The sequence below is a fragment of the Amblyomma maculatum genome, chromosome 1 (genome assembly GCF_055883805.1).
Source record: "Amblyomma maculatum isolate TAMU_Amacu chromosome 1, ASM5588380v1, whole genome shotgun sequence".
In the NCBI taxonomy this organism is placed as follows: Eukaryota; Metazoa; Arthropoda; class Arachnida; order Ixodida; family Ixodidae; genus Amblyomma; species Amblyomma maculatum.
The window spans coordinates 445,380,325-445,404,202 of NC_139344.1; the positions used below are offsets into that span (position 1 = coordinate 445,380,325).

General features: G+C 46.6%; 1 pseudogene; it reads right to left on the bottom strand.

Moving 5' to 3' along the window:
- Positions 1-936: 936 nt before the first annotated feature.
- Positions 937-20,406, bottom strand: LOC146209609 (uncharacterized; annotated as a pseudogene).
- Positions 20,407-23,878: the final 3,472 nt, after the last annotated feature.

The following is a 23,878-nucleotide window of genomic DNA, read 5'->3' on the forward strand; positions in this document are numbered from 1 at the left end:
GACGGACGACGAGCCAGCAGTTGACCAGAGGAGGTCGCTGAGCGGACGGAGCAGCTCTGAACAGTGTGGGATAGGCGCCAGGAAAGATTTACCAACCCAGGGATTTGCAACAGTGGCGCAGTGTTGTAGGCTGGACGCAAGAGTGCGTATATCCTCAGACGATGTGTTATGACCCAAGAACTTGAGCTCAGAGGCACGAAAACACACATGGAGGCGTTCACAACCAAGCAGTACTTCTGTAGATGCTTGAACAGAGCAGGCAGGTGCTGCTAATGAACCTGAGGCATTGGGCTGGCGATGAGGACATTATCCAGGTACGCTAAGAAAGGCGGCAGGCCCCGCGTGACCGTAGTCATGCACCGCTGGATGATTTGAGCTGAATTGCGTAGTCCAAAGGTATCCGCACAAAAACAAACCAAAGTGCGTCGTAATAATGGTCTTACGTACGTCGGCGGGTTCGAGGGAATTTCGTGATGCGCCTTCAGCAGGTTAACTTTGCTAAAAATGGCGCAGCCGGCGAGACGTGCCGTAAAGTCCTGGAAGTGGGATAGCGGATAGCTGTTTGGAAAGTCTTGGCATTCAAAGCCCAATAGTCGCCACAGAGACGCAAGTCACCGGGATGCCGCTTGGGCACTAGATGCAGCGAAGCCGCCGACGCGTTGATGTCGGGCGTATAATGCCGAGCTGCAGCATGGGGACGAACTCACTTTTCGCGCTAGCGAAATGCTCTCCAAATAAGCGGCGTGGACGAGAAGGTGCGAATGGACCCCGGGTGCGAATGTGGTGTGTCACCTTATGTTTCGGCACCTGAGTGAGGTTGCATGGCTTGGGCAGCTCCGGGAATCTGCCAGCACGTTTTCGAACTTGCTGGAAGCCATAGAAGTGCGGATGTCATGGGAGTAATGTAGGTCAAGACTACCGAGATAGAGAGATGAGTCAGACCGTCAATAAGGCTTTGACGCTGCAAGATGACTCCAAGTCGAAGTATGAAAGGAAGTCCGAGCCTATGCTGGGGTGATCCATGTCTGCGATGTTGAGACAGACCGTCAATAAGGCTGTGACGCTGCAAGATGACTCCAAGTCGAAGTATGAGAGGACGTCCGAGCCTATTATAGTGTGATTCATGTCTGCGATGCCAAATACGCACAAAAAGTGCGGTGAAGACCAAATTCGACGGTGAGAGATGTTAGTCCGTACGTGGCTATAGATGCGTTGGCAGCAAGGAGCGTCCTGATGACTTGGAATGATCAATCTTAGTCGGTGGAACCACACTGATTTGCGCTTCTGTGTCTATAAGGAACTGGCTGCTTGAGAAGGTGTCAATTCCAATAAAATGGCGGCTCGGAGGACTGACTGGACCTCACGCCGCCGTTATTGATCCCGGCAGGCATTTCTCGGACACGAACAGGTTGTGTATACTTCGTGACCTGGTGTCAAAAACACCGGGGGTACTGGCTGAGAGCCGGAGGGCTGGGACTCTAAGCGTGACGCGTGCGCAAAAGAGCGCAATGATCGAGACGATGCGGCCATATCTCCTGGGGCAGACTACGAAGCAGAGGTTGGCATTTGACCTCAAAAACCTCGACCTCACCTTAAACTCAAAAATATTTGGCCACCTCACTCAACCTCAATCTCAGCAATTGAGGTTGAGATCCCCCAAGCAACCTCACCTCACTTTTGAGGGGACCATTGCCGACCTCACTCAACCTCACCTCACACTGAAATTGTGAGGTTGAGGTCGGGCGCTGGACCTCAAAAAAAACCCAAAATGAGTCATTAAGCCGTAACTTAAAGCGTAATCCTGGGATATATAGGCAAGGCAGAATTTTGTCGTATGAAGGCTGTATTTTACTCTTAATTTTATACAACAATTAATATCCCCGGCAAAAATCAAAATAGTTCCGGAGACTACATGTCCAACTATGCACTAAATTTGTAATCCTCTCTCCCTCCTCGCCTACCATTTTTGGTCGGTTTCATTCTATGGCCTACATGGGTGCCACGTTAATACGCATATAGGCCGATAATGTAATACAAAGAGCTTATCCCGTCCGACCCACGTGAATGAAATTCGTATTAGGAATAAAACCAAGCCAGTTCTTACTATATACTAAAACGACAACTGCTGTTGATCCTAGTGACGATGACAACAATGACGATATCCTCGTTTTTTAATTCGAAAAACAATCATGGTTGCCAAGCTTCTTTTTTAATAAACGTTACATTATCTTGCGACTGAATACATGAAATTAGAAAAAAATAGTAATACCTTCAAAAAAATCAGCAGAGGAATACTGTTGATGTTATGAAGTAGAAACTGGCCAATTACTAGGTGTTTGTCGATAATTTTGTGATCCCGTGGCGTATTCCAAGAATTGGCGGAATTGCTTGTTCGAACCCCACGCTTATATTAAAAAAAACTACGGGGATCGGAAGTTCTAGGACAGAAGGTTAAACATGAACCACTTTTCTGTGGTCTTGTATGTCCGAATAGAATGCTGGAGGCCATCTCGCCAACAGGCCTGAGACGAGCTTTTTTTCACTCGTTTTTTTTTAAAGGATGAACTATTAAATTGCACCGTGTCTCTGACGCTTCTTCGCCGCTTGCACCGCGCATGCACCCAGAGAAGCCGTTTCCACGTTAGTGTCGTATTATTATCGCACATAAACGCAAAATAAAGATAAGAACAACAGAAAAAAGGCGAGCACGCAGCCCCAAGGGACCGCGATCCCAGCTGTGTACGCGCTCCTCCCTTCGCCGTCCGTCTCTAGGCATCTGGTTTTGCTCATGCGGTGAATGCCGAACTGCCACCAATACACACTGAAGGTAGTGGCGTATATGCGTCAGCTCCACTTTCAGTGACTACATCGCGTTTTGCAATACTTGCCACAAAAGAAGAGAAAATAACTAAACGACCGTGCCGGTAAGTGAAAAGGAGGCTTGTGCTATGTGCCTCTAAAGATGCCAAAGAAGTAGCCAACTGTGAGGGAAGAAGTCTCCTCTCTGCTGAAGTGACATACAAGAAAGTGCATAAAAAGAAATACCATGTTGACGAAATTACTAAGAAATGTCGCCAACTAAAACGACCGAGAACTGCGCTTCCCAGAGCGTATGTAAATGCCTCGGGACATCGACTTAGTACTGCATTCCTCAGTTCTAGCATTTAAGCGGTTTTATTCACATATATCTCAATTGATAAAAAAAAGAATGTCAGATTACTTATAAAAAAGAACTAAATTACATCATTTATTACTTTGCCAAAAATCGCAGAAAAGTAATTAAATTATATTACTCATTACTGCTTCCAAAAAGTGATAATATTACATTACAATTACTTCTCCTGAATAATACAATTACATTTAAATTACTTTCTAGTTTCCGTCGATGCAAAAACTAAGTAAAGCTAATAAACAAAAGAACAACTTATTATCCAGACACGAAGCACACACATTCGTCTTCTCGCCAAATTCCGTCCCAGAGAGCTCTTCCTTCCCTCTTTCTTACAGCACTTTCCATTACCAAAACAAGACAACGGCAAAAAATACAACTACAACAAAAGCGAAGCATGGTCTAAAGATCGTGAAATGACCGACGAACCCAGTGTCTTGCTGGCCCGGAGCTGTCTCCGCCATTTGAAGGGCACGAAGAAGCTAGGTTATTTATTGCTTCCACAGTCCCAAGAATCGACTTTTTCACCTTGTGCTCACTGCTCAGTAACTGTCAAGCAACTGTGGCTTACGCCATGAACCCTTCCTCCTATCTCCCCCAACCCCAATCCTCCCTCGCCTCGTGGTGACGAGTGTAACATGGCACAACTGTGCCAGCCGACGCAACTGGAAGTGTCACGGCGCCGTGCTCCCAACTAGTTTTCAATCAGCCTTCTTGCACTACCTCTCCCTTCGGCATTCCCTTGACGCCTTGTATCCTGCTGCTTGGAGAATGGTTGCCATGGGATAGCCGCACTAAGTGACTCTGTTGCTACAAACGAGGTCTCAGACTCATTGTTCTTATCAATTCCGTCTTTTTTTGCCGATCCGTAACGTTGGATTCGGCTTGCCGCACGTCGTTCCTGCTTTCGCGGCCAATTGAAGGAGTAGTGGCGCACTTTAGTAAAAGGTTGGTCTGGTTTGGTTTGTGGGGTTTAACGTCCCAAAGCAACTCAGGCTATGACAGACGCCGTAGTTCAGGACTCCGGAAATTTCGACCACCTGGGGTTCTTTAACCTACACTGACATCGCAAAGCACACGGGCGCCTTGCTTTTCGCCTCCATAGAAAAGCTGCAGCCGAGGCCGGGATTCAATCCCGCGTCCTAGGGAACAGCAGTCGAGCGCCGTAACCACTGCGCCACGCCGGCAGGGTAAATTACTTTAGTAAAAGTAATTTCAAAAGGACATAATTATTTGGCTGCAAAGTTACTAGCAAAAAGTAATTCATTATGTTACTAATGTAGCAATGTTACAAATTACCAAAAAAAGTAATTAAATTACAATAATTTATTACTATATCTCAATAAGAGATTTCGAGAGAGACCTGATATTATGAAGTTAAGAATCTCTTACAATCCTCCTTCCTCCTGCATTGCTTGGTCTCAATCGAATGTGAGAAATGAACAAAGGGCCTTAGCGAAGCAAAAAACATTTTTTTGTTTAATTGGGCTTTACTGCATACAAGCACCATATAATTTTTTGTCTCTTCTATTTAGGTAAATGGTTCAAACGCGCAGACTTCTTTCCTGTATACCGGCTGGGTCTTATAAGGTGTACTGTACTGTCCGTCTCATGCTCTTACAGGTTTTACTGCAATATTGGTTATGTAAGAACGCTAGTACCTTCATCCCATGCTGCAATGATTCGGCGCTTGTTGTTATTCGAGGCCACCTGTGAATCTATGAGAAGCAACAAGGAGCCCAAGACCAAAGATAGGTTATTCTGGAGAATATAAGAATATAAATTTACAGGACTGGAATATAGAAAGATAGAGTACGATAAGAAAGGGAGGACCTCGATAAAATGCTCAGACGATATTGTGCCGGTTTTCCTGGTTTGTTCATGTTTTGTTCATATCAGTATCACGTTCTCTAAAATTTCGTTGCACCATTTTATGTTACGTTTCCGTGTAATGTAGAGAGGGATCCTTCATTGAATGTAAGGCGGTAGCCGTGACGTTAGTACCTGTAAACGGGCTGCAGACGACAAGCAGTTCTTCTCCGCGCTGTCTACTCAAAGACAATTTGGTTTGCTTGTTTGTTTGCGGTATCCGTCAAAAGCACCGCTGGCCACCGTTAGTTATGTGCTTTTCGCGCTTCTGGGTGTTTGGCCGGCTGCAAGCGTCGGCACAAGCAAGTCAGAGAGAGCTGGAGAGGAGGCCGGGGGGGGGGGGGGGGGGGCACGAGGAGATCATGCCATAAAATAAAAAGAGAAAACACACACCTTCCACGAAGACCAGAGGAAAGCGTCCTCGGGCTGCGTCTATTACGGTTGAATACCGAAATCTGGGAAGGGGCCGCGGCATCCCGTCGTGCGTACCGGGGGTAACCGAACCCCAAGTCTCCGCGGTGCACACTACGACAGTATGCTCGTATTCCGCGTCAGAAGGGGCGCTCTTCAAAGTAAGCCGCTGCAACAGCAAAGGACTGGACCCCACAATTTCGACCTCGTACAATGACGACCTCACTCAACTTCAAACTCACGCGTGAGATTGAGGCCCAGTTTTGTGACCTCACTCAAAACACTTCGAGCTGTAGCTGACCTCACATTAACATCACATCATTCGGTGAGGCTAAGGTTAATTTGAGGTAGCCGTCCCCACCTCATGAGGTTGCCCATCTCTGCTACGAAGTGTGGCGATTGAGGTGAGAAGCTCAACGAGATGGGCCTCCAGGCCAGAAATCGCCGGGTCTGCAGGCGGCAAACGTGTAGTTTCGGATGGGTAGGTCGCCTCATGAATGTTATCGGCGAACTTAGCCAGGCGGTCGAGGGTGACGTCACCGGCCCCGCCAAAGTGAGGCGAATGGGATGGGAAAGGCGTTGGAGTAAAAGCTGTTGAAGTAACGCTGAGTAGATTGAGATATCGCTCTCATCGAGAAGCTGGCACGTTCAGCACTGAAGCTACTAAGGGCGGCGATCGCCAATGTCTTCTTCGGTAAGAAGCTACTGGAGGCGGCAACGCTCCGATGGTACAAATCTCTCCAACACGTTGAGTTTCAGATCCTGATATGGTGTATCACCCAGGGGGGCGTTGCAAACGTCGAAGAGCTCGCAGACAACGTCGAGTTATAGGCACGAGGCGATATAGTAGTATCACGTCATCTCCGAACTGATGCGGCCAAGGCAAAGTTACGCCTCAACCTGGCGGAACCAAACCTGCCGGTTCTGGGACCAGAAAGGTGAAAAACTCGCATGCAGTTACGAGACTTCTTGAGGACGTGTGTCCTGCAACGTGGATGCACCGGGATCCGTCATTTTTGTCCTAGGCCAACAGATGAAGCCCTAAAGACTCAGGAGCGAAGTAACCAGACTGCTGTTGATTGCTACCAGAAGAAGACTGCCTGCCAAAGCTGCACGAGCCACGACCAAGCGCCGTCTTTATTTTCTTCGCAGGCGGTGCGCGATATCCGCGTTCGCAGCGCCACCCAAGAGGGCGCTAGAAGAGAAAGCTAAACGTAAACATCAGAAAGATTAAACGTTACGGATTCTTCAACGCACGCAATGCGGCTTCAGATGTAAAACATGTATGACTTCTGGGCGCTCGCTTCGCCGTTCGGATGCGGTCCCACTGTCGCAAGTGACCTCAAAGTCCTGTTGTCCGACGCGGCGAAGGATTTTGTATGGCCCAAAGTATTGACCTAACAACATTTTACTGATTCCGCAATGGCGAATGTGCACCCATGTCCAGATTTGGTCTCCCGGCTTGTACTCTGCGTCGCGTTGTCGCAAGTTGTTTTATCGGCCTTCGGTGCATTGTTGGTGTTTAATGCGTTAATCAATGGGCTTCCTTTGCCCGCTGCAGGTAGGCGGCGACGTCACAGTTTGCTTCTTTCTCGTGCGGCAGCATCGCAATGAGCCTTCGTCATGGCTTCCTGCCGAACACAAGCTTGTACTGCGTCACTCTAGTTGTGTGCTGGAAGGCTTTATTATACTCGAGGATCACGTACGGCAGGATAGCGTCCCATGTCTCGTGTTCTGGTGTCCATTTCAGTTCAGTTCATTTGAGTCGTTCAGTCGTGTCCGACTCTTCGTGACCCTGTGGACCATATCACGCCACGCTTTCCGGTCTCTCACTATCTTCCTAACATCACATAACTTCATCTGCAGCGCCTCGAGGATGCCATCTAACCATCGCGTTCGCTGCCTACCCCTTCTCCGGTGACCCTCAACCTTTCATAACATCAAATCTTTCTCCAGCGACTCCTTCCTTCTCATCAGATGACCAAAGTAACTGAGCTTGAACTTTAGAATTTCACTCTCCAATGAGCAGTCAGGGTTTATGGTCAACAATATCGACTGATTTGATCTTCTGGCCATCCAAGGAGCTCTCAAGATTCTCCGCCAGCACCACAATTCAAACGCGTCAATTCTTTGACGGTCAGCCTTCTTCACAGTCCAAATCTCGCATCCATACATCACAACTGGAAATACCATAGCACGAGTTATACGGATCTTGGTTGACAGACTAATGTCTGCTCTTTACTAGGCGGTAAAGGCTAGCCATGGCTCTCTTTCCCAGAATTAGGCGTCTCCTAATTTCATGGCTGCAGTCTCCTTCCGGGGTGATTTTGGAGCCCAAGAAGAGACACCCTGTCACAGCTTCTAATTCTTGTCCCTTGATGCTCCAGGACTTGATGGGGCAAAACGCCATGATCTGTGTCTTTTTAATGTTCAGTTTAAGCCCAAACTTCTCACTCTCTTCTTGTACGCAATTATGTCTGCAATCGTTTATAAGGCGCTCCGCAAGCCCATCGGTCTGCGATTGATATGCTGTTTTTTTATTCTTTATTGCTTGGTCTTGTCAGATTGCACATAACGAAAACAAAATCAACAGAAATCAAACAAAACGCTATTTACATATGGCGTACTAATATTCACACATACACACACACCACAAAGGCCTTAGTCCTAAGACACACTCAGGAGGTTCGGAAGCAGCTGTCTGGATTGTCAAAAACCTGTTGTACGTCATTGGCTTGTATTATTCTTGGTCAAGATGACTTGCGTGAGCGGAGCAGTAAATATTGCTCCCCTCACGTTGATGAGCACTTTGCGCGCGCGTGTCGCAAGAAAATCGTTTGACAAAGAACTTTGTAATTATTGCCTCAGAACCATTAGGCAGGGCTTTTGCTTCGACTTAGCGGATATGGTTGTCAGTGGCCACGATGATATACTCTTCACCCAGACGTGAATTTGAAATTGGGCCGAGGAGATGCATCCTGGTTTGCTGAAATGACCTATTCTGGGGTGGTAAAAGGCTCAGTTGCCCCGTGGGACTGATAGGAGGCGTCTTGTGTCGCTGACACTCACGGCATGATTTCGCGTAAAGGGCAAAGTCGGTCGGTAGTTTTAGCCTGCAGTACTTCTGGTTTCAACTTATGCGGCAATCCGAGATATTCTGCTGACGGCTCATCGTGCAACGCCTGTAGAATTTCCCGCTGAAGGTTTTTAAAAGCTGCGCGCTCCTGTTGGGAACGAATTTATTCGCGAAGATGTCATTGCTCAACGCAAATGAATAAAATTACGTCTGATGAAAGCAGGTGAGGAAGCAGTCTTCCTCTCCTGATGAAACTGCTGGCCCTTACCGGTCCCAAGAAAGCATCGGTGATTTGCCTGAAATTTAAAATTACCCAGATGACCTCGAGGCGCTCTTTCTCGGTTGTCGAATAATTCGCTCCGACTTTCGAAAGCGAATGGCAGCGATACGCTATAGCTATTTCCTGTTTTTCACTTCTGTGAAGAAGAACTGCGCCTAGGCCTGCACTACATGCGTCGTGCAGGCGTTTCTATTAAATTTTCCTGTGACAAAAAGGGACTGTAGCTGCCCTTAAGTTCCTTAAAGGCATCTGATTGCGGCGCTTTCCATTTAAAAGGTACACCACGATTGGTAAGTTGAGTCAACGGTTCGGCGATGCGAGAAAAGTTCCTGACAAATTGCCGGTAACAAGCACATAGTCCACTGAATCTGCACACAGCCCTATTGTCGGCAGGTTGTGAAAACTGAACGATCGAAATTGTTTTGTGTGGATCAGGGCGAACTCCTTCTTTACTTAATATGATCCAGGAACACCAGCTACTTGTAGGCTAAGTGTCCCTAATTTCAGTATTAGCGCTTATAATTTGATTGCTCCCAGCACTGTTCGAGGCTTTTTTGATTATCGTCAAAGCTTGGGGAGAGACAAGAGTCTAAGTATACCAGAAAAGTTTGCCACTTCCAGCAAGACAAAGCTTTATCCATTGCCGGCTGGAACGTAGCTGGTTGTGGAGCAGAGACCGAATAGCATTATAGCATTGTTTTTCGTGTCTCGTGTCTGATGTTATTTTAACTCGGTTTTGTATAAATTTCGTGTTCCTTTCTTGTATTTGACTTGTACCGCGTTCTTGTACGATATTCTTGTACCGATTTGCCCCCCTCACCCAATGCTCTTCGGGGCCTGTGAGGTACTAATAAATAAAAAATAAATAAATATACCTTGAACTCCAAGAGGTCGCCTGGCTTGAAGAACGTGGTCTTCCCCCCTCACCCAATGCTCTTCGGGGCCTGTGAGGTACTAATAAATAAAAAATAAATAAATATACCTTGAACTCCAAGAGGTCGCCTGGCTTGAAGAACGTGGTCTTCTCGCAGTCTCTTTAGCCGACCTCAGTTCGCCAATGCCTCTTCGTTAGGTCGAGCGACGAAAAGTACTAGACGTTGCAGAGCATATTCCGTGTGTCGTCGATGTGGGGAAGCGGGTAGACATCCTTGTTTGTAATGCAATTCAAAAGGCGGTAATTAGCGCGGAAACGAAGTGCCCAGACTTTCTTCTTCATCAGAATTGCAGAATTGAAGCCGCCACGAAGAATTTCATCTACTTTTTTCTTGATGTCTTGGCGTTCTTGCGGCGGTGCACGATAGGGGCTTTGATCAAGAGGTCAGGCCTATTCGTCTGTGATAATGCGGTGTTTTGGCAGCAGAGACTGTCACACATTCGACACTGACCAAAAGTACTTGCTATACCTTTAGGAAGACAGCGAACCTCTTGATGTCTCCTTCTAGGCAGTGCTATGCTGATGTCGAACAGGTGCTGATCTATTGAGGGTGAATGATCTGTTAATTGAGAGGGGAGGGCGAAGATTTGCCAGGTGTCTAATAGCTCGTCGAGGAAATCGATCTTTGTGCCCTTATTGAGATGCCGGAATTCTTTGGTAAAGTTTGTCACCAGCACATCAGCTTGTCCTTCTCGGATATGGGAGATACCTCTTGCGATGCACACCCCCCCTCCTCCCTCCTCGTTCCAAGAGCAACTGCTAGTTGCTTTCGATGATGCCGTGGATGGTTTCAATAGCTGTGTTTCCCATGCACGCGACAACGCTCGATCGAGGCGGCCCGGCCAAGTCTCCGTCGAGGACGTTTAGATCGACGTGATGCGTCGATGTCGTCGTAGAAGGTATGGCGTTGTCCATCAATCGCTTAATTAGCTTTGAGTGCATGTTTTCTGATGTTCACTGAGAATATTCATACCCAGATTAACGTCTCGCGAGCAGTTTTTTGGGACCACGAAGCTTGTAGGATAAGCACGTACATTCAATGTCGCTCTTGCGGTGCATTGTCCGGAAGCGCAATAAATTTACCACCCTTGGTGCGGATCAACAGGCCATCTCAAGGGTTGTCACATTTTTTAACTAAGCTGCGAATGCTCCACTGATGACATAATAGTCGGCTCCAGTCAGCATTAAGGCGGTAACCGTGCGACCGTCGACAGCAATTTCGAAGTCACTTGTTCGTGGTGTTCGGCATCGGCTTCGCCATTAGCCGAATCATAACTGGCCACGCCGTTGTGACGTCGCTGGGCGGCAGTGTCACTTTGTAGTTTTGTTGCGTGATCGTCTTGGATATCTTCATAAGGATCGCCAGCGTAAAAGCGATTTCTTCGTCAGTCATCCCCGGCGCCGGAGGATCTTCGTGTTTTTGCAGTGACGTAAGCTCACCTCCAAAGGTTGCTCTTTAGCTTCCCCTTTGAAGGCTAGGGGGCCTCCCTTGCATGTAGCTTTGGCCCGCCGACGCAAAGCTGGAGCTGAACGGTGATGGGGGCATGAGAGATGACTTGGCAGCACGTGCTTGCCCCTCCGCAGGAAGTTGTCAATTTCCTGGGGTCGGTGCCAGGACGGGGTCGTTGGGCGTGGATTGCAAAGCCACATAGCCCGATAAGCTATATGAAACGTGATAGATGATGTTTGCAGCCTCACTGCAATTGAAGAATGATGAGCGATTGCTGGAAGTTCTCCAGGCTTCGCATTTCCTGGGGCTACAGAACTTCTCGGACAACGTCTGCGAGCGCGGCAAACTGGGGATGTTGGCAAGATGACATCAGCCGGCGAGGCTCTTCCCGAACGACCTCGCATATAAGGTCTTACAGGCTGTACACCGCTTCAAGTGGCTGGCTGTTGGCACATGCAAACCGCCATAGTCATGTCGGTGCAAGATGCTTCTTTTTAGAATTCGACAACTATTGACGGATTTTTGACAAGGAAATATGCGTGATATAATTTGTGTAAACTGAGTCCCTGAGCTCAATGCACTTTATTTGCGATACTTTTGGCGTGGCTGAGGGGTAGGATACTGTCTACGTCAACCGAGACGTCGAGATTTTGCACGCTACGAGTGGTGAAATATACTGCGGGCTTAGCTTGGCGGATATTGCTCCATGGAAGCTGCCTTCATCACAGGAGTGTTCACAAGAAGGCATGCAAAGCTATCGTGTGCCCTGATAGAAGTCATGCGGAGAACTGTAAGCTGCATCAATTTGCATATTTTATTGGAACCGGCAACGTTTCTGCGACAATTCTCAGGGTATCTGCTATGACCAAAACCGATTCAGGCGCGTGTTCCTCGGTTTTTTTGTGTCGGCACTTGTCGCACGTGTGCGGAGGGAAATAAGTTCTCTCAGAACGCCGCCACAAAGTGTGCGACTGCGACAATTATGAGGGACTACGTTTTTCTTTATTGCCCTGGCTCACGACCCCCTTCAGAGACAACCAGAACGGTTTTTTACAAATATATATTTCCTCAGGGCATCAGCAGGATAGCAGATGAAGAATGTGAAAATGTGTAAATGCATAAATAAATGAAAAAGGTTGGCTTATTTTATAAAATCTAGGAGTGAGTGATAATGTGGTCCCTGCGCCCAAGCGAAATACGAGGCATGATTGCTTGCTGAAAGGCCAGCTGTCGCCGAGTGCCGGATCCGTCTCGGTTTCATAGCTGGGCAGACCCACAGAAAGTGGTGAATGTCGGCTTTAACATTTTCGTCATTAAATATCGGATACCCTGTGCGGGGATATAGGCGTCGGAAGTAAGACCACGTCAGAGTGACAGCTGGTGTGAGGGCAACCCCGACCCGTATCCTCCTAAGCGCAACCTCCTCTGCACGGGTGAGACCGCCGGGGATACCGCACACGGAGGGAGAAGGGCATGTGTGCGGCACCGGAGGTGTTCCTTTCTTGATAAAAGGAGGATAGCATTTTATTTATTTGTTTATTTATTTATTTGTACATACTGCAGCGCCATCTGAAGCTATAGCAGGAGTGGGGCGGGGGAGTGCATGTTTCAAGAAATGACAGAAAGAAAAAGAAAGTAAGGTAATTATGCAGTAAAATGTCAACAAGCAATGGAGCAAACAATCAGACAAACGCAGACACAAACTAATCATTCAATTCAGGTTATGAATAGAGTGATCAACAGTGGCTGATTACCCTAACAAATTCATGCAATGGGAGAGAACGATGTGATCCAGGTATTTTGTTCCATGCCTTAGGTTTAGTTCATGATAATTTCTTGTGGATGTGTGATGCACTGGATTAATATAACTGGTAGACGACAGCCGATAATGACCATGCACAATGCAGTAAAGAAGTTTCAAAAATTCTACTTGCTGGCGACTTGATAATGTTTTAGCTGCTATGAAAGAAGAGTGGAAGTTGATGGGCAAAAAATTCCGGTGATCCCGGTGACAAATGAAACGAACAGCATTTTTTTTTTGCACTTTCGATCTGGTAGATATCCCTTCGATTATGCGGATTCCATATAACGAAGCATAATCAACTATGGGAAGGATTAACGAGATCTAAATGAATACCTTAAAAGAATTATATGTCGCACGTGAATAGTGAAAAATTATCAAACATTATCAAGAAGAAAAAAAATATAAAAAGACAGAACTTTCGGTAAACACGTTGAGTCATGCATTAGAAAAAGTATTCATTACCTACTGTCTAGAAAAACAAACATTGGAGAGACAGGGCAATGAATGAGAATAACATGAAATAGTTGTCGGGCAGGCACAAGCGAAACCTTCCTGAATGCAGTCTATAGCCTTTAAATGAAATCGGCCATTATTTTGATGAAATTAGGGTATTTATCTCGAGTAAGCTTTAATTCTGCACAAACCAACTATACGGAGCCATTTCTAATCTATGAATTTGGAGCAGTGGAAAATAAATATCTCGAAAGGAACGTTTGAATCCCTTAAATACAATCCCTCCCACACCATAAGTAGTTGGCTAGGCAGTCACATGCATCATTAATGGTGCAATATATTTACAGCAAGTGTATCTCCACTAGCATAAGCTCAACATGTTTATTAAACATTTCCTCTTTATCACTGGTGACTTTGGTTACCCCTTGAATCTTTCGTCTGATAATGCCTTTTTTGGCAGGTAAGGCTTACTCAAATTTATTTTTTCAGTTGTACTTTCTCCTCAGCATTTCATTTATGTTTTGCATGGCATTCTTAGCCTATGCTACACTTAACCATTTCCAAATAGCTCTTAACTATTTAACTGCACCTGTATTGCCTGTTCCTATCAAGAAACATGTGCCAGCGTTGAACCTGCTTTAGATGCTGAATTTTCTACCCCATACTGTAGTTTTCCCTGCTACTCCCACCTTTTTATTTTGTTTTTCTGGTGATAGACCACCCAGACCAAAGTCATAGAAGTTAATACTCAGGCAAACATAATTTCATCTCTCGCTCTGCCGCTCTTTCTCTCCTCTCCCTCCCTTTCTCAGTTTTCTTCTTTGGAAGTAAAAGGTTCTTCCCTGCCAGTGATGCTCATGGTGTCCAGATAGACATGCGCCTCTTCAAACTTTTGGCTTGGCTTGCAAACTGAAGCTTTTCTACTACCCTTCAATTGTCTTTCATGCTATGTAGTCACCTTGCTCTTGTTCTATCCAGGATCATCTTATAACAAGTAGCATGTTTATGTGCAGGTAATGGCCCCAGTTGTATGGGCGTCTACCGCCCAAAAGGGAGTCTATAATCTGAACAAATAACAGTAGTCCTGTCAATCTACATGCAAAGTAAAACCATAAATAAAAGGTGATCTAAATGCCTAAAGCATATTATGAAGAGCTGCTGAATGTCATTTTGATTCCATAGCTGACTGTCTTCAGGATTTGTTATAAGCTTTACCATGTAGCATTTAAAATTGTATTGTGCAGAAGAAAATAATTCCTTTAGAGCTATGACGGTAAAGAGCAACAGAAGCATCAAAGAGCTCTGGAACTGTGAGCAAGAGCAGGTGGCACATTGTATCTGCAGGTGGAGCAGTTTTCCAATCATACAAAATGAATAAAAAACAAATGCTGCTTTCAACTAAACGCTAAGTTTTAAAATGTGCAGTCTTCACGCACATACCTATTGTCAGCATTCCACCTGCACTCGTGCCACTTTTTTTTCAGTTTCATAACGAATTTTTAATGACATCTCTAAATAACATGCAGATTACAATTGGCAAAGAAATTGTGTCATGTGTATTTTCATCAGTGTTTAATTAAATTACAAACATATTGACATGAGTAAATTTGGAATAATTACAAATAAAACGAAATCTGCCAATTTAGACATTGTAGGTTTGCTGGCCTTTGCCCACAAATTTACATTTGGCTTAAGCAACTTTTGTGTGCATAAATATCAAACCAGCCATTTGTATTGTTGACATTCTTTGTATTATCGTGAGATAATTTGTAGCATTTGAGTACCTATAAAAGAAGTGGGTTTGAAGGAATACTTTAACAAATCTTGAAGATGGGCTAGATGTTGCATTGCAACTTGACGAAAGGTAAAAGCGCACAGGAAGACACAAACCCAAGTGAAGACGACACAGGACACACGGGACAGTGCGTGTCCTGTGTCGTCTTTACTCAAGTGTGTCTTCCTGTGCACTCTCAACTTTTGCAAGAATACCTCTTCAGGAATCGGCACTGATGCAATATTTTATTGCTACTGCAGGACTCGTGTACCAGCTTCTCCTGTCAGCATATACTCTGGGGAAAATGTTGAAGATGTCGACCTGCTGCACATCCAGGTGGACCGAGAAAAGCTGTTCTCTGCGACAAGTGGGTGGAGTGACTGGCAGCGGTTCTGTCCGCCAGCATGGTCTTCAACATTCAGTATGACTGCAAGCTATTCAACACATGTCCTAGGTGCCTCGTCTTTCATTATGCATTGTACCTAGAGTGGTGGCTACCAAGTTCTTGAACAGTCACCTAAAGTATCTCAATTTTCATGTGCTGGGAGTTGTATGTTCTGCTGTCTTGCCATAAATATACATGCCTTTTTTGTATATCTACACATTTCTTAGCCATTTGTGTAGGGGAGGGTGCCATGCACTAAATAAGTGATGCAATATTTTGCGCTTGCTCTGACATGTCATTATGCTGTGATACTACACTGCAATAAATTGTAGACATTCCTCCAGCCTAAGTAATTTTGAGTTGTCCAACCCTATAAACCAGCCAAATAACTTGCTGATAGTGTGAATAAACTTTACTACCAAAACTGTAGGTGTCACTTGTATATGATTGTAAATCTGCCTCTGAGTAACTTTGCAGCACACACTTTTTCCAATTATTGTTTCAAGAATCTCCATGCCCTATTTTTGGTATGTATTTGCTCAGTATGCTTGTTTGAACAGTTGCCAAGCATCTCTATGACATGCACAGATAGACCTTCAAATTGAGCAGTATACATGTCATTGTGCCTCATCAAAATTACGTATACTTAAACATGGAAAGTATTTGAGTTAGATGCTTATAGGATGTTCTTCATAGACTCACACTGAAGCCGAAGCCTGGGATTGATGTGTGGCAGGAAATGCATGCACAAATATAAAATTCTGTGGCTCAACATTCTTAGTTGCATTGTTTTTGCCCTCAACTTATTGATACAAACACAGGAACTCCTCGTCAAGGTTGACTAGCAACCGAGCAGACATCTCTGCAATGCTTTAACCAGTGCAGGGGAAAGTGAAAATGACACTTCGGACAGATAATGGGTGCATGAAAACTTTTGAATATGAGTTTTCATGCACCCTTGACCTGTCCGAAGTGTCATTTTCACTTTCTCTTGCAAATGGTTAAAGCATTTCAAAGATGTCTGTTGGGTTGCCAGTCAGCATTGAGAAGGATTTCCTATGTTTGTAGAAGACATCTCGAGCTAGTTGGTTCACCACAGAGCAAAACAGCGCAAACTTCACAACGGACAGAGAAGGGCAGACGAGACACAGGCGCTGACTAACAACTGAAGGTTTATTGTTCTGACACATCGGAATATATACAGCAAGCATAAAAAAAGAAGAACAACAAAGCCTGATAGACACTCATCTCAGCCAGACATCAAGCAGGAGCACCATGATCAGGAGCACCTATCGGGTGTTGGATGATCATGGTGCTCCTGCTTGATGTCTAGCTGAGATGAGTGTCTATCAGGCTTTGTTGTTCTTCTTGTTTTTGATGCTTGCTGTATATATTCCGAGGTTTCAGAACAATAAACCTTCAGGTTTTAGTCAGCGCCTGTGTCTCGTCTGCCCTTCTCTGTCCGTTGTGAAGTTTGCGCTGTTTTGCTCTCTGTGTTTGTCCCAATCTGTTGAGAGCGAAAACGATGCAAACTAAGAATATGGGCCCACAGAGATCTATGTTTATGCTTACAATTCCTGCCGCATATCAATCCCAGACTACTGCTTCAGAGCGAATCTATGCGGTGCACCCTCTGCCACCTATTTCGTAAGGGTGCAAAGGAAAAAGTGCACCCTTAGAGAAGGGTGCAACAATTGCACCCTCTAAAAGTTTAAGCTGGGCACCCTTCCTTAAGGGTGCGGTATCTGCACCCTCTTTTTTGCACCCTATTGGTTGCACCCTTTAGGTAAAAAAGGGTGAGCGTCTGGGGACAAGCCAATTTTCACCCTTAAGGGTGAAAAATTGTTTAGTGTGCTCACCGCCTGCCTTGGCAAGCAGACGGCAGCCACTCTCAACATCATCCCGGTATGGGACCAAAACCTTGTCATCGTAGGCACCCAGGACCCACCCACAGTGGACCGCCGAATTCACGACTTCAACTTTGACACCGTCAAGGGACCCCTCCCTATGCGTGGACATTTGAAACAGGCCGGCAAAATATGCCGAGGTGTGATCTCTGTGGCCAACCAGAAGACAAGCAGCACTGAAAGACAAAGTGCAGAGGTGATCTGGCGAGCTCACAGAAGTACTCAAGCTGGTAAAGATGAACGTCACGGTTCTCACTTTTGTGGGGATGGTGGTTCCGCGGCTTGTACATTGCAATTTGAAACTGGCTGTCGTGCGTGAATACAAGCGTACTTTGCCGGCGTGAGAGAGAGAGAAATAACTTTATTTGCTCGAGCTAAATACGACGTCTGCTTAGACGCCGTCGATGGGAGTGGTTCCCTCTTCACGGGACCCATATGCATCCCTGGTCGCCTGGCCCCTGGAGATCAGGACGAGCTGGTCTTCTACGGCGTTGCTGGCATGTGTGAGGTGCGGTACTATCGGGCATCAGGCAGACACGTGTCCAGTCCCGGACCCCTCAAAATGCGGCCTGCGTGCAGCCACGTCACGCCACTCGCAGAGCCAATGACAGCGCGGAACGCTGCAATCGCGCAACCAGCTCACTAGACGTATATTATGGTGAGGCTACCAAAACAAATACCTATATAAAATAATACGCCTCTGTCCGTGCCACTAGGTATAACGGGCTTAAACCAATAGTAAGAAAAATGAATAGGGATTGCCACAATAAAAAATTTCGGATTAAAAAAGAAGAGAACAGAAATAATAGAAATTATTGAATCTACTATCCAGTCCAGCCGCCGCCACGGGAACGGGCCAGCTCATAGCGGATTTATTCCGCTAGATGGTTTCACTGCGGTTGTGGCGCGTTCTACATGTTTCTTGCTGGTAACATTTTGTTTAGATGGTTTTCCGGGTTGGAGAAGGGTCCGTCGAAGAGGTCAAATTCTTACCGCGTGGAGGGGGCTGGTGGTAGGGGGCTTGTATTGTCCAGCTGTTGTTCCTTGGGGACAGTTGATGGATGGCTTGAGTACCTGTGAATTCTTGATGTAGATTAGATTAGATGCCCCACCCCTTAATTTTGTTTCCAGGTGATTTTCCCTTACTTCGTTTACCATTTCCCTCCCTTTCAGTTTTCTCTCTTTCCTTTTTCTTCTTGATTGGTTGGTGGTTCTGAGCCTCGGGGTTCCAGGGAAGACTGGTTTGTTGGAGGAAATAGGGCAAGGCGAGGTGAGGGAAGGCCACTGCTTGGGGCACCCCGTTGAAGATGATCGAGATCTCGGAAGAGGGTGAGAAAGAGGGAGTTGGAGGTTAATAGGACGGAAGGAGGGAATAGGGATGGAAATGAGAAAGGAAAAAACATTTGGAAGGCGAGGTTGTGTTGCATTGATAATTTGATTGAGGCTAGGGAGGTTTTGGTTATAGTTTACCTAGTTTAATTAGTTTCCTCCATCCCCCTCTCCCTCCCCTTCCTACGTTTTTTGGAAGTAATAGGGACGATAGGCATGTCCCCATGCAAGCAGTCGAATCCGAGAGTGCGGAAGCTGACCTCCGCACCAAATGACCTCCGTTGGTGTGATTGCCCATTCATGCTTCCTCCTCCCCCTCTTGTAATTCAATTTTTTGGTGGCTGGTTGGAGGGAACCCAGCCTTGATGATCTAGTAGACATTTGAAATTCTGATAGGTCCCGGGCGTGGTTACGAGCCTCCGTCTGGGAGCCCCTTCAGTGAGCGACTGACCACCCCCGTCTTACCGGATATTGCTTGTGTCTTCCTCCCGCAACCTGACGTCATCGAAAGACAAGAAGGCGCCCCCGTCGCCTCCAAGCAGCAAGAATGACAGACACTTCCCGGCACTTCAGACAACCTCCTTACTTCAGAACAAGCATGATATATAAACCTTGATGGAGTGGAAGCCGCCTATAGGCGCCTATGCGGGAGAGTGAAGCCTCGGCGGCCATTTTCCAGTGGCGCTCGTGCTTCTTCGCGCAGCCTATGAAGTTGCTCGCGTTTACAAAACAATGAACGCAAGTGTTTGTGGTCGTAAACGTTTATTTTCCATCCATCAGCAGGCAACTGGCATGGAGAAAGCAGTTAACCTTTAAAATATTAAGAAAAAAAGCCTTAATAAGTCAGACGCACAGTAAACATAATTTCGAGATGCTCCCTACTGGTGATTTAAGATAACCACCTTGACAGAACTGGTCTGACTTTAATCTTGATCAATTCCCGGTTTCGTTCTTTCGCCATGTGGTGTATTCTCAATTTCACGTTTTCTTCAGTAATTTTTTTGCACAAATTGTAGGTATGATATTCAAGCGGATCGAAATCAAGGATCTGCTCCTCCAGTTTCTGGAACCACTTTTTCTCGGAGGACACACCCAGGACTTCCAAAAAAAGTGTTTTGCCCTTTCCTGCACCGTCGTATTGGCATCACATTCATCCTGCAGCCGTCGCAGCCCCTTATCAACTGCTTCGGACAGGCCAATGACGTCATGCGACGGCGAAACAAGTCCACCTCGGCTCTTCTGATTAGTTAAAGGCGCAAGCTCATCTGAGTACTGGCTGTGATGCACTGATCACACGTTGTTGTTTTTGAACTAACGTTCGCTATATATGGCACCACGGCACGGACCAAAGCAAAACGACTTTCGGGCCAGTCAATGCGATGTGTGTAGTCTTGGTCATCGGGCTGCAGGACTGATGACCTGCGTATGTCAGTGACCGTGCTTTTCGTATCTACCATACCTACAGTTGTGGTTGAATTCAAGATGGAGACGATGACTTGGGAGCAGTTTTCAGAATTGGAATACGTCACTTGCGTCTGAACCAACAGACGCTCGTATGCAGCCATAAACAGCGCAGCTGTTGGATTTTTGTTATGTCTCTCTCGTCCACGTATGGGTCCGAAAAGGTTCTCAGCATTATCTTGACTGCGTATGTAGGTCAGCAAGTATTTCATTTGATGCTGGCCGACAAGCTCGTCGAACATTTTTTCGGTGCTTGCCATGCGTATCAAGAAGCCAACAAACCCAGCCTTTTTTAGCCCTTCTGTAACTGGACGTCCTGCCGGGTCTCTCAGCCCGTTTATGCACGCCCGGATCTCTGAAAAGAATGCTTTCTAGCAGGCTTCATTCTGCGCGTAGGGCTCAATTGAACTTGCTTTCGTGTACTTACAGGTGGAATGTAAGGTCACAAGCCTTCTTCAGCCTGTTTGCACATCTGTAGGCAACGCAAGAGGCAACCATTATCAAACCATTGGTGTTTGCATACCCGTCGCGTCAACTTGCACTCAAACGGCGCGCAAAAGCAGCAGCGCGAGCCGGCGTCTAGCGCGCTTTCTGCCACTGGCAAGATGGCGGACGCCGGCTTCAGTTGACGAGCGCCCCCTCCACACCAGCACCTTCGCGCTCCGCTGCTGTCTTCCCCGCTCCTCCTCCTTTGAGAAGTTAAGCCGCTGGTTGCCGAGAGATGGCCACAGCGACGTAGGGTCATCCTCGTCAGGCGGGTGCCTGGTGCGCCTAGCTGCAAAGCGGTCCGGATAGCCCCGCGCGGTTGCCTTGTCGCTCTCTTCCTGTTTCGTGGACTATTTTTCGGTGTGCAAGGTCATGCTACTACTTTTCTCTGCCTTCGGGTGCTGCAATAATACATCATTGCAACAAATGATAAGTGCCAGCTTTGCTTTATCCTTCCGGCGATTGCTGCGTAGTGTTCCGCTGCTTTGAGGCTTGTGAAATGTAGTGACAGCACCAAAAACTGTGTTTATTAGGCGTCAACAATGCAATAGTAGTATTAGATGTGCACGTTTGATTTCTAGGATGAAATGCTAATTGCTTCTCTGCCTTGCTCGACAGCGCAGTGTGTTGGATGTGCTCCTGTGCAGTTTTTTTCTTTCTCGCGGTATACGCTAATTACGAAATTTTGTGATAAAATAGAAACACGAGCTTTACCTATTGTGAAGATTACTACGTTAAAGTGAGGTAAACCCAATTTTGCGAAGCCTGTATTAGTTTCCCTCGTCAACTAAATCGCTGTGTCCCTCTCTGGCAATGGAAACCGCAAAACTTGTACTCAACCGCATTGATGTCTTTGAAAAATAATGGCAACACCAGAATATATATTTATTTCGCGTCAGTAAGGTAATATTATTGTTAACTGTGCCCTTTATTATCTGGATTGTGGTGCGAACTTTCTACCTGGTTAGCTCGTCTATGTGTCATATGTCACGAGTGCTCCAGCGCAGTATTTTTTGTTTCGCTAACTGCGCAATTCTGTGACAAAGTAAAAACACAAGCTTTGCCTATTGTGAGTACTACTTCGCAATAAGCGAAACAGAAAGATGCAACGCAGATATTTGTTTTCCTCGTTTTTCAAGTAAAAAAAAATAAAACGTTTTTACGACGCGCTGTATTATTGAAAGTAACAGCTGATACCGAAATTGTTCTCCTTACGGATGTCAATGGCATACTGCGATGCAGTTGTTCCAATCATCTGTAAATCGAGATGGCTTCTGAAGTGCTCCATCAGTGACAGCAGTCCCCGTGAATTTTTTCCCTACTTGTGGCAACTATTCATCCCACCACTTCTTGTAATCGTATAGCCCAACTGCTGTTGTGAAATGTGTAAATAAATACTGGTGCCTTTCTTCTTAAATTTTGTTTTACCGCAGCATAGATTAGCATTGTAATGTTTCGATTACCATTGGCGCTGGCGGAGCAGTCTTGCAGTTTTTCGAGCCATGCTCAGTTTCTTGAAACTGCCTCACATTAAATGTCATAGCGTTGGTGTCATTGCCTAACAAGTATCATGATCACATAGGCAGGTGAGCAGCTGGGCAAGGGTTGCCTCCACTCCTATCCCCTCCTCACCTTCATTCTCTCCCGCGGTGCTCGCCGTAGTTGCCGATAGCCGCAAACAAATCGAGCTGCTCAGGGCACTGAACGAGCAATTGCTAGCTACAATTCAACATTTGGAAGCTAAGCTCACAGCCGCGTCGAATCCCCAGATCTCAAACGCCATGGAGAGTGAGCCGGAGCTGCCGGCCGCCTTTGCGGAATCTATGGCCCTTATGGAGGTGGGTGTGGACTCCCAACTGCAAAACATGGTGGAGGCCGCCATGGCGAGTGGCATGACCTGGCTTTTTGCCAGGTGTGTCCGTTGTCAAGACGCCATGTTGCCTGGGCTTGTTTCTGGGCGTCCGACGTCTTTGGAATTTCGCCGTGCAATCCTGTGAGCCTGCGGGGTGGCCAAGTCGCAGACAACCTCTTGCTTCAGACAGACGGCGCTGCCGGCGCCCTTGCCTCCGCTCCGCAACATAAGCAGGTAAGCAGCTTGGCAGGAGTTGCCTCTCACCCACGGTATCTGGCGTAGACGCCGAGAGCCGCAAACAAATCGAGCTGCTCAAGGCACAGAACGAGCAATTGCTTGCTAAAATTCAAAATTTAGAAGCTAAACTCGCAGCCACAACGAGTCCCAAGAACTCGGATGCCATGGAGAGTGAGCCGGAGCTGCTGGTCGCGTTCGCGGGAGCTATGACCGCTATGGAGGCGCGTCTGACCTCCCAACCGCCATACATGGTGGTGGACGCCATGGACCGCGTAGCAGCCAAATGATGGTCAATGGTTCCAGCAACTGTCTCCAAATACATGCAGGATCATCCTAGAACGGGCCCTCGAGCTGGGAACCTTCAAAATATGTCCCGCCTCATAAACTCAGGCCGCCGAGCTGGAACTGAGAACCTTAACGATATGTCTCGTCTCGCAAAATGCTCCCGAATTAAAGATTCGGATGACGATGACTCTAACCCCGCACCTACTTCATTTGCCGGTTCCGGGGAGGCGTCTGATCTCAGTAAATATCACTCATAGCGGGACAGCCTAACCAACAGTCCCCCCCCCAAATAATCTCAATCCCTATTGGTAACGCAATGAAATTGTAGGGGCTTCAGGAACCGCCAAAAGCGCGCGAATCAGTGTCTATACCTAGGAACATTCGAAACTTTGCCCGGCATGGTCGCCCTTGAGGAGCCTGGAGCTGCGGCCAAGTTAACAACCTACATGACGTACCAGCGAGACTCTTCGTCGTGTCTGTGCGTACACAAATCATACATGGCCACAAAAAAGAATCTAGACCTAACACTCCCCTATTCGTATGTCAATGTGACAATCTTACCCTCCTGCCGGTCTGATCCTTCCATGCACATACAGAACATATATTGCTCCCCCAAACAGAAGCGAGTGACGTTCGCAGACATCTTTACCCGCGCGCTGAAGACAGCGGGTCGAGACCCCGTCCTGATCATGGGTGACATCAATGCCCCCAGTCAG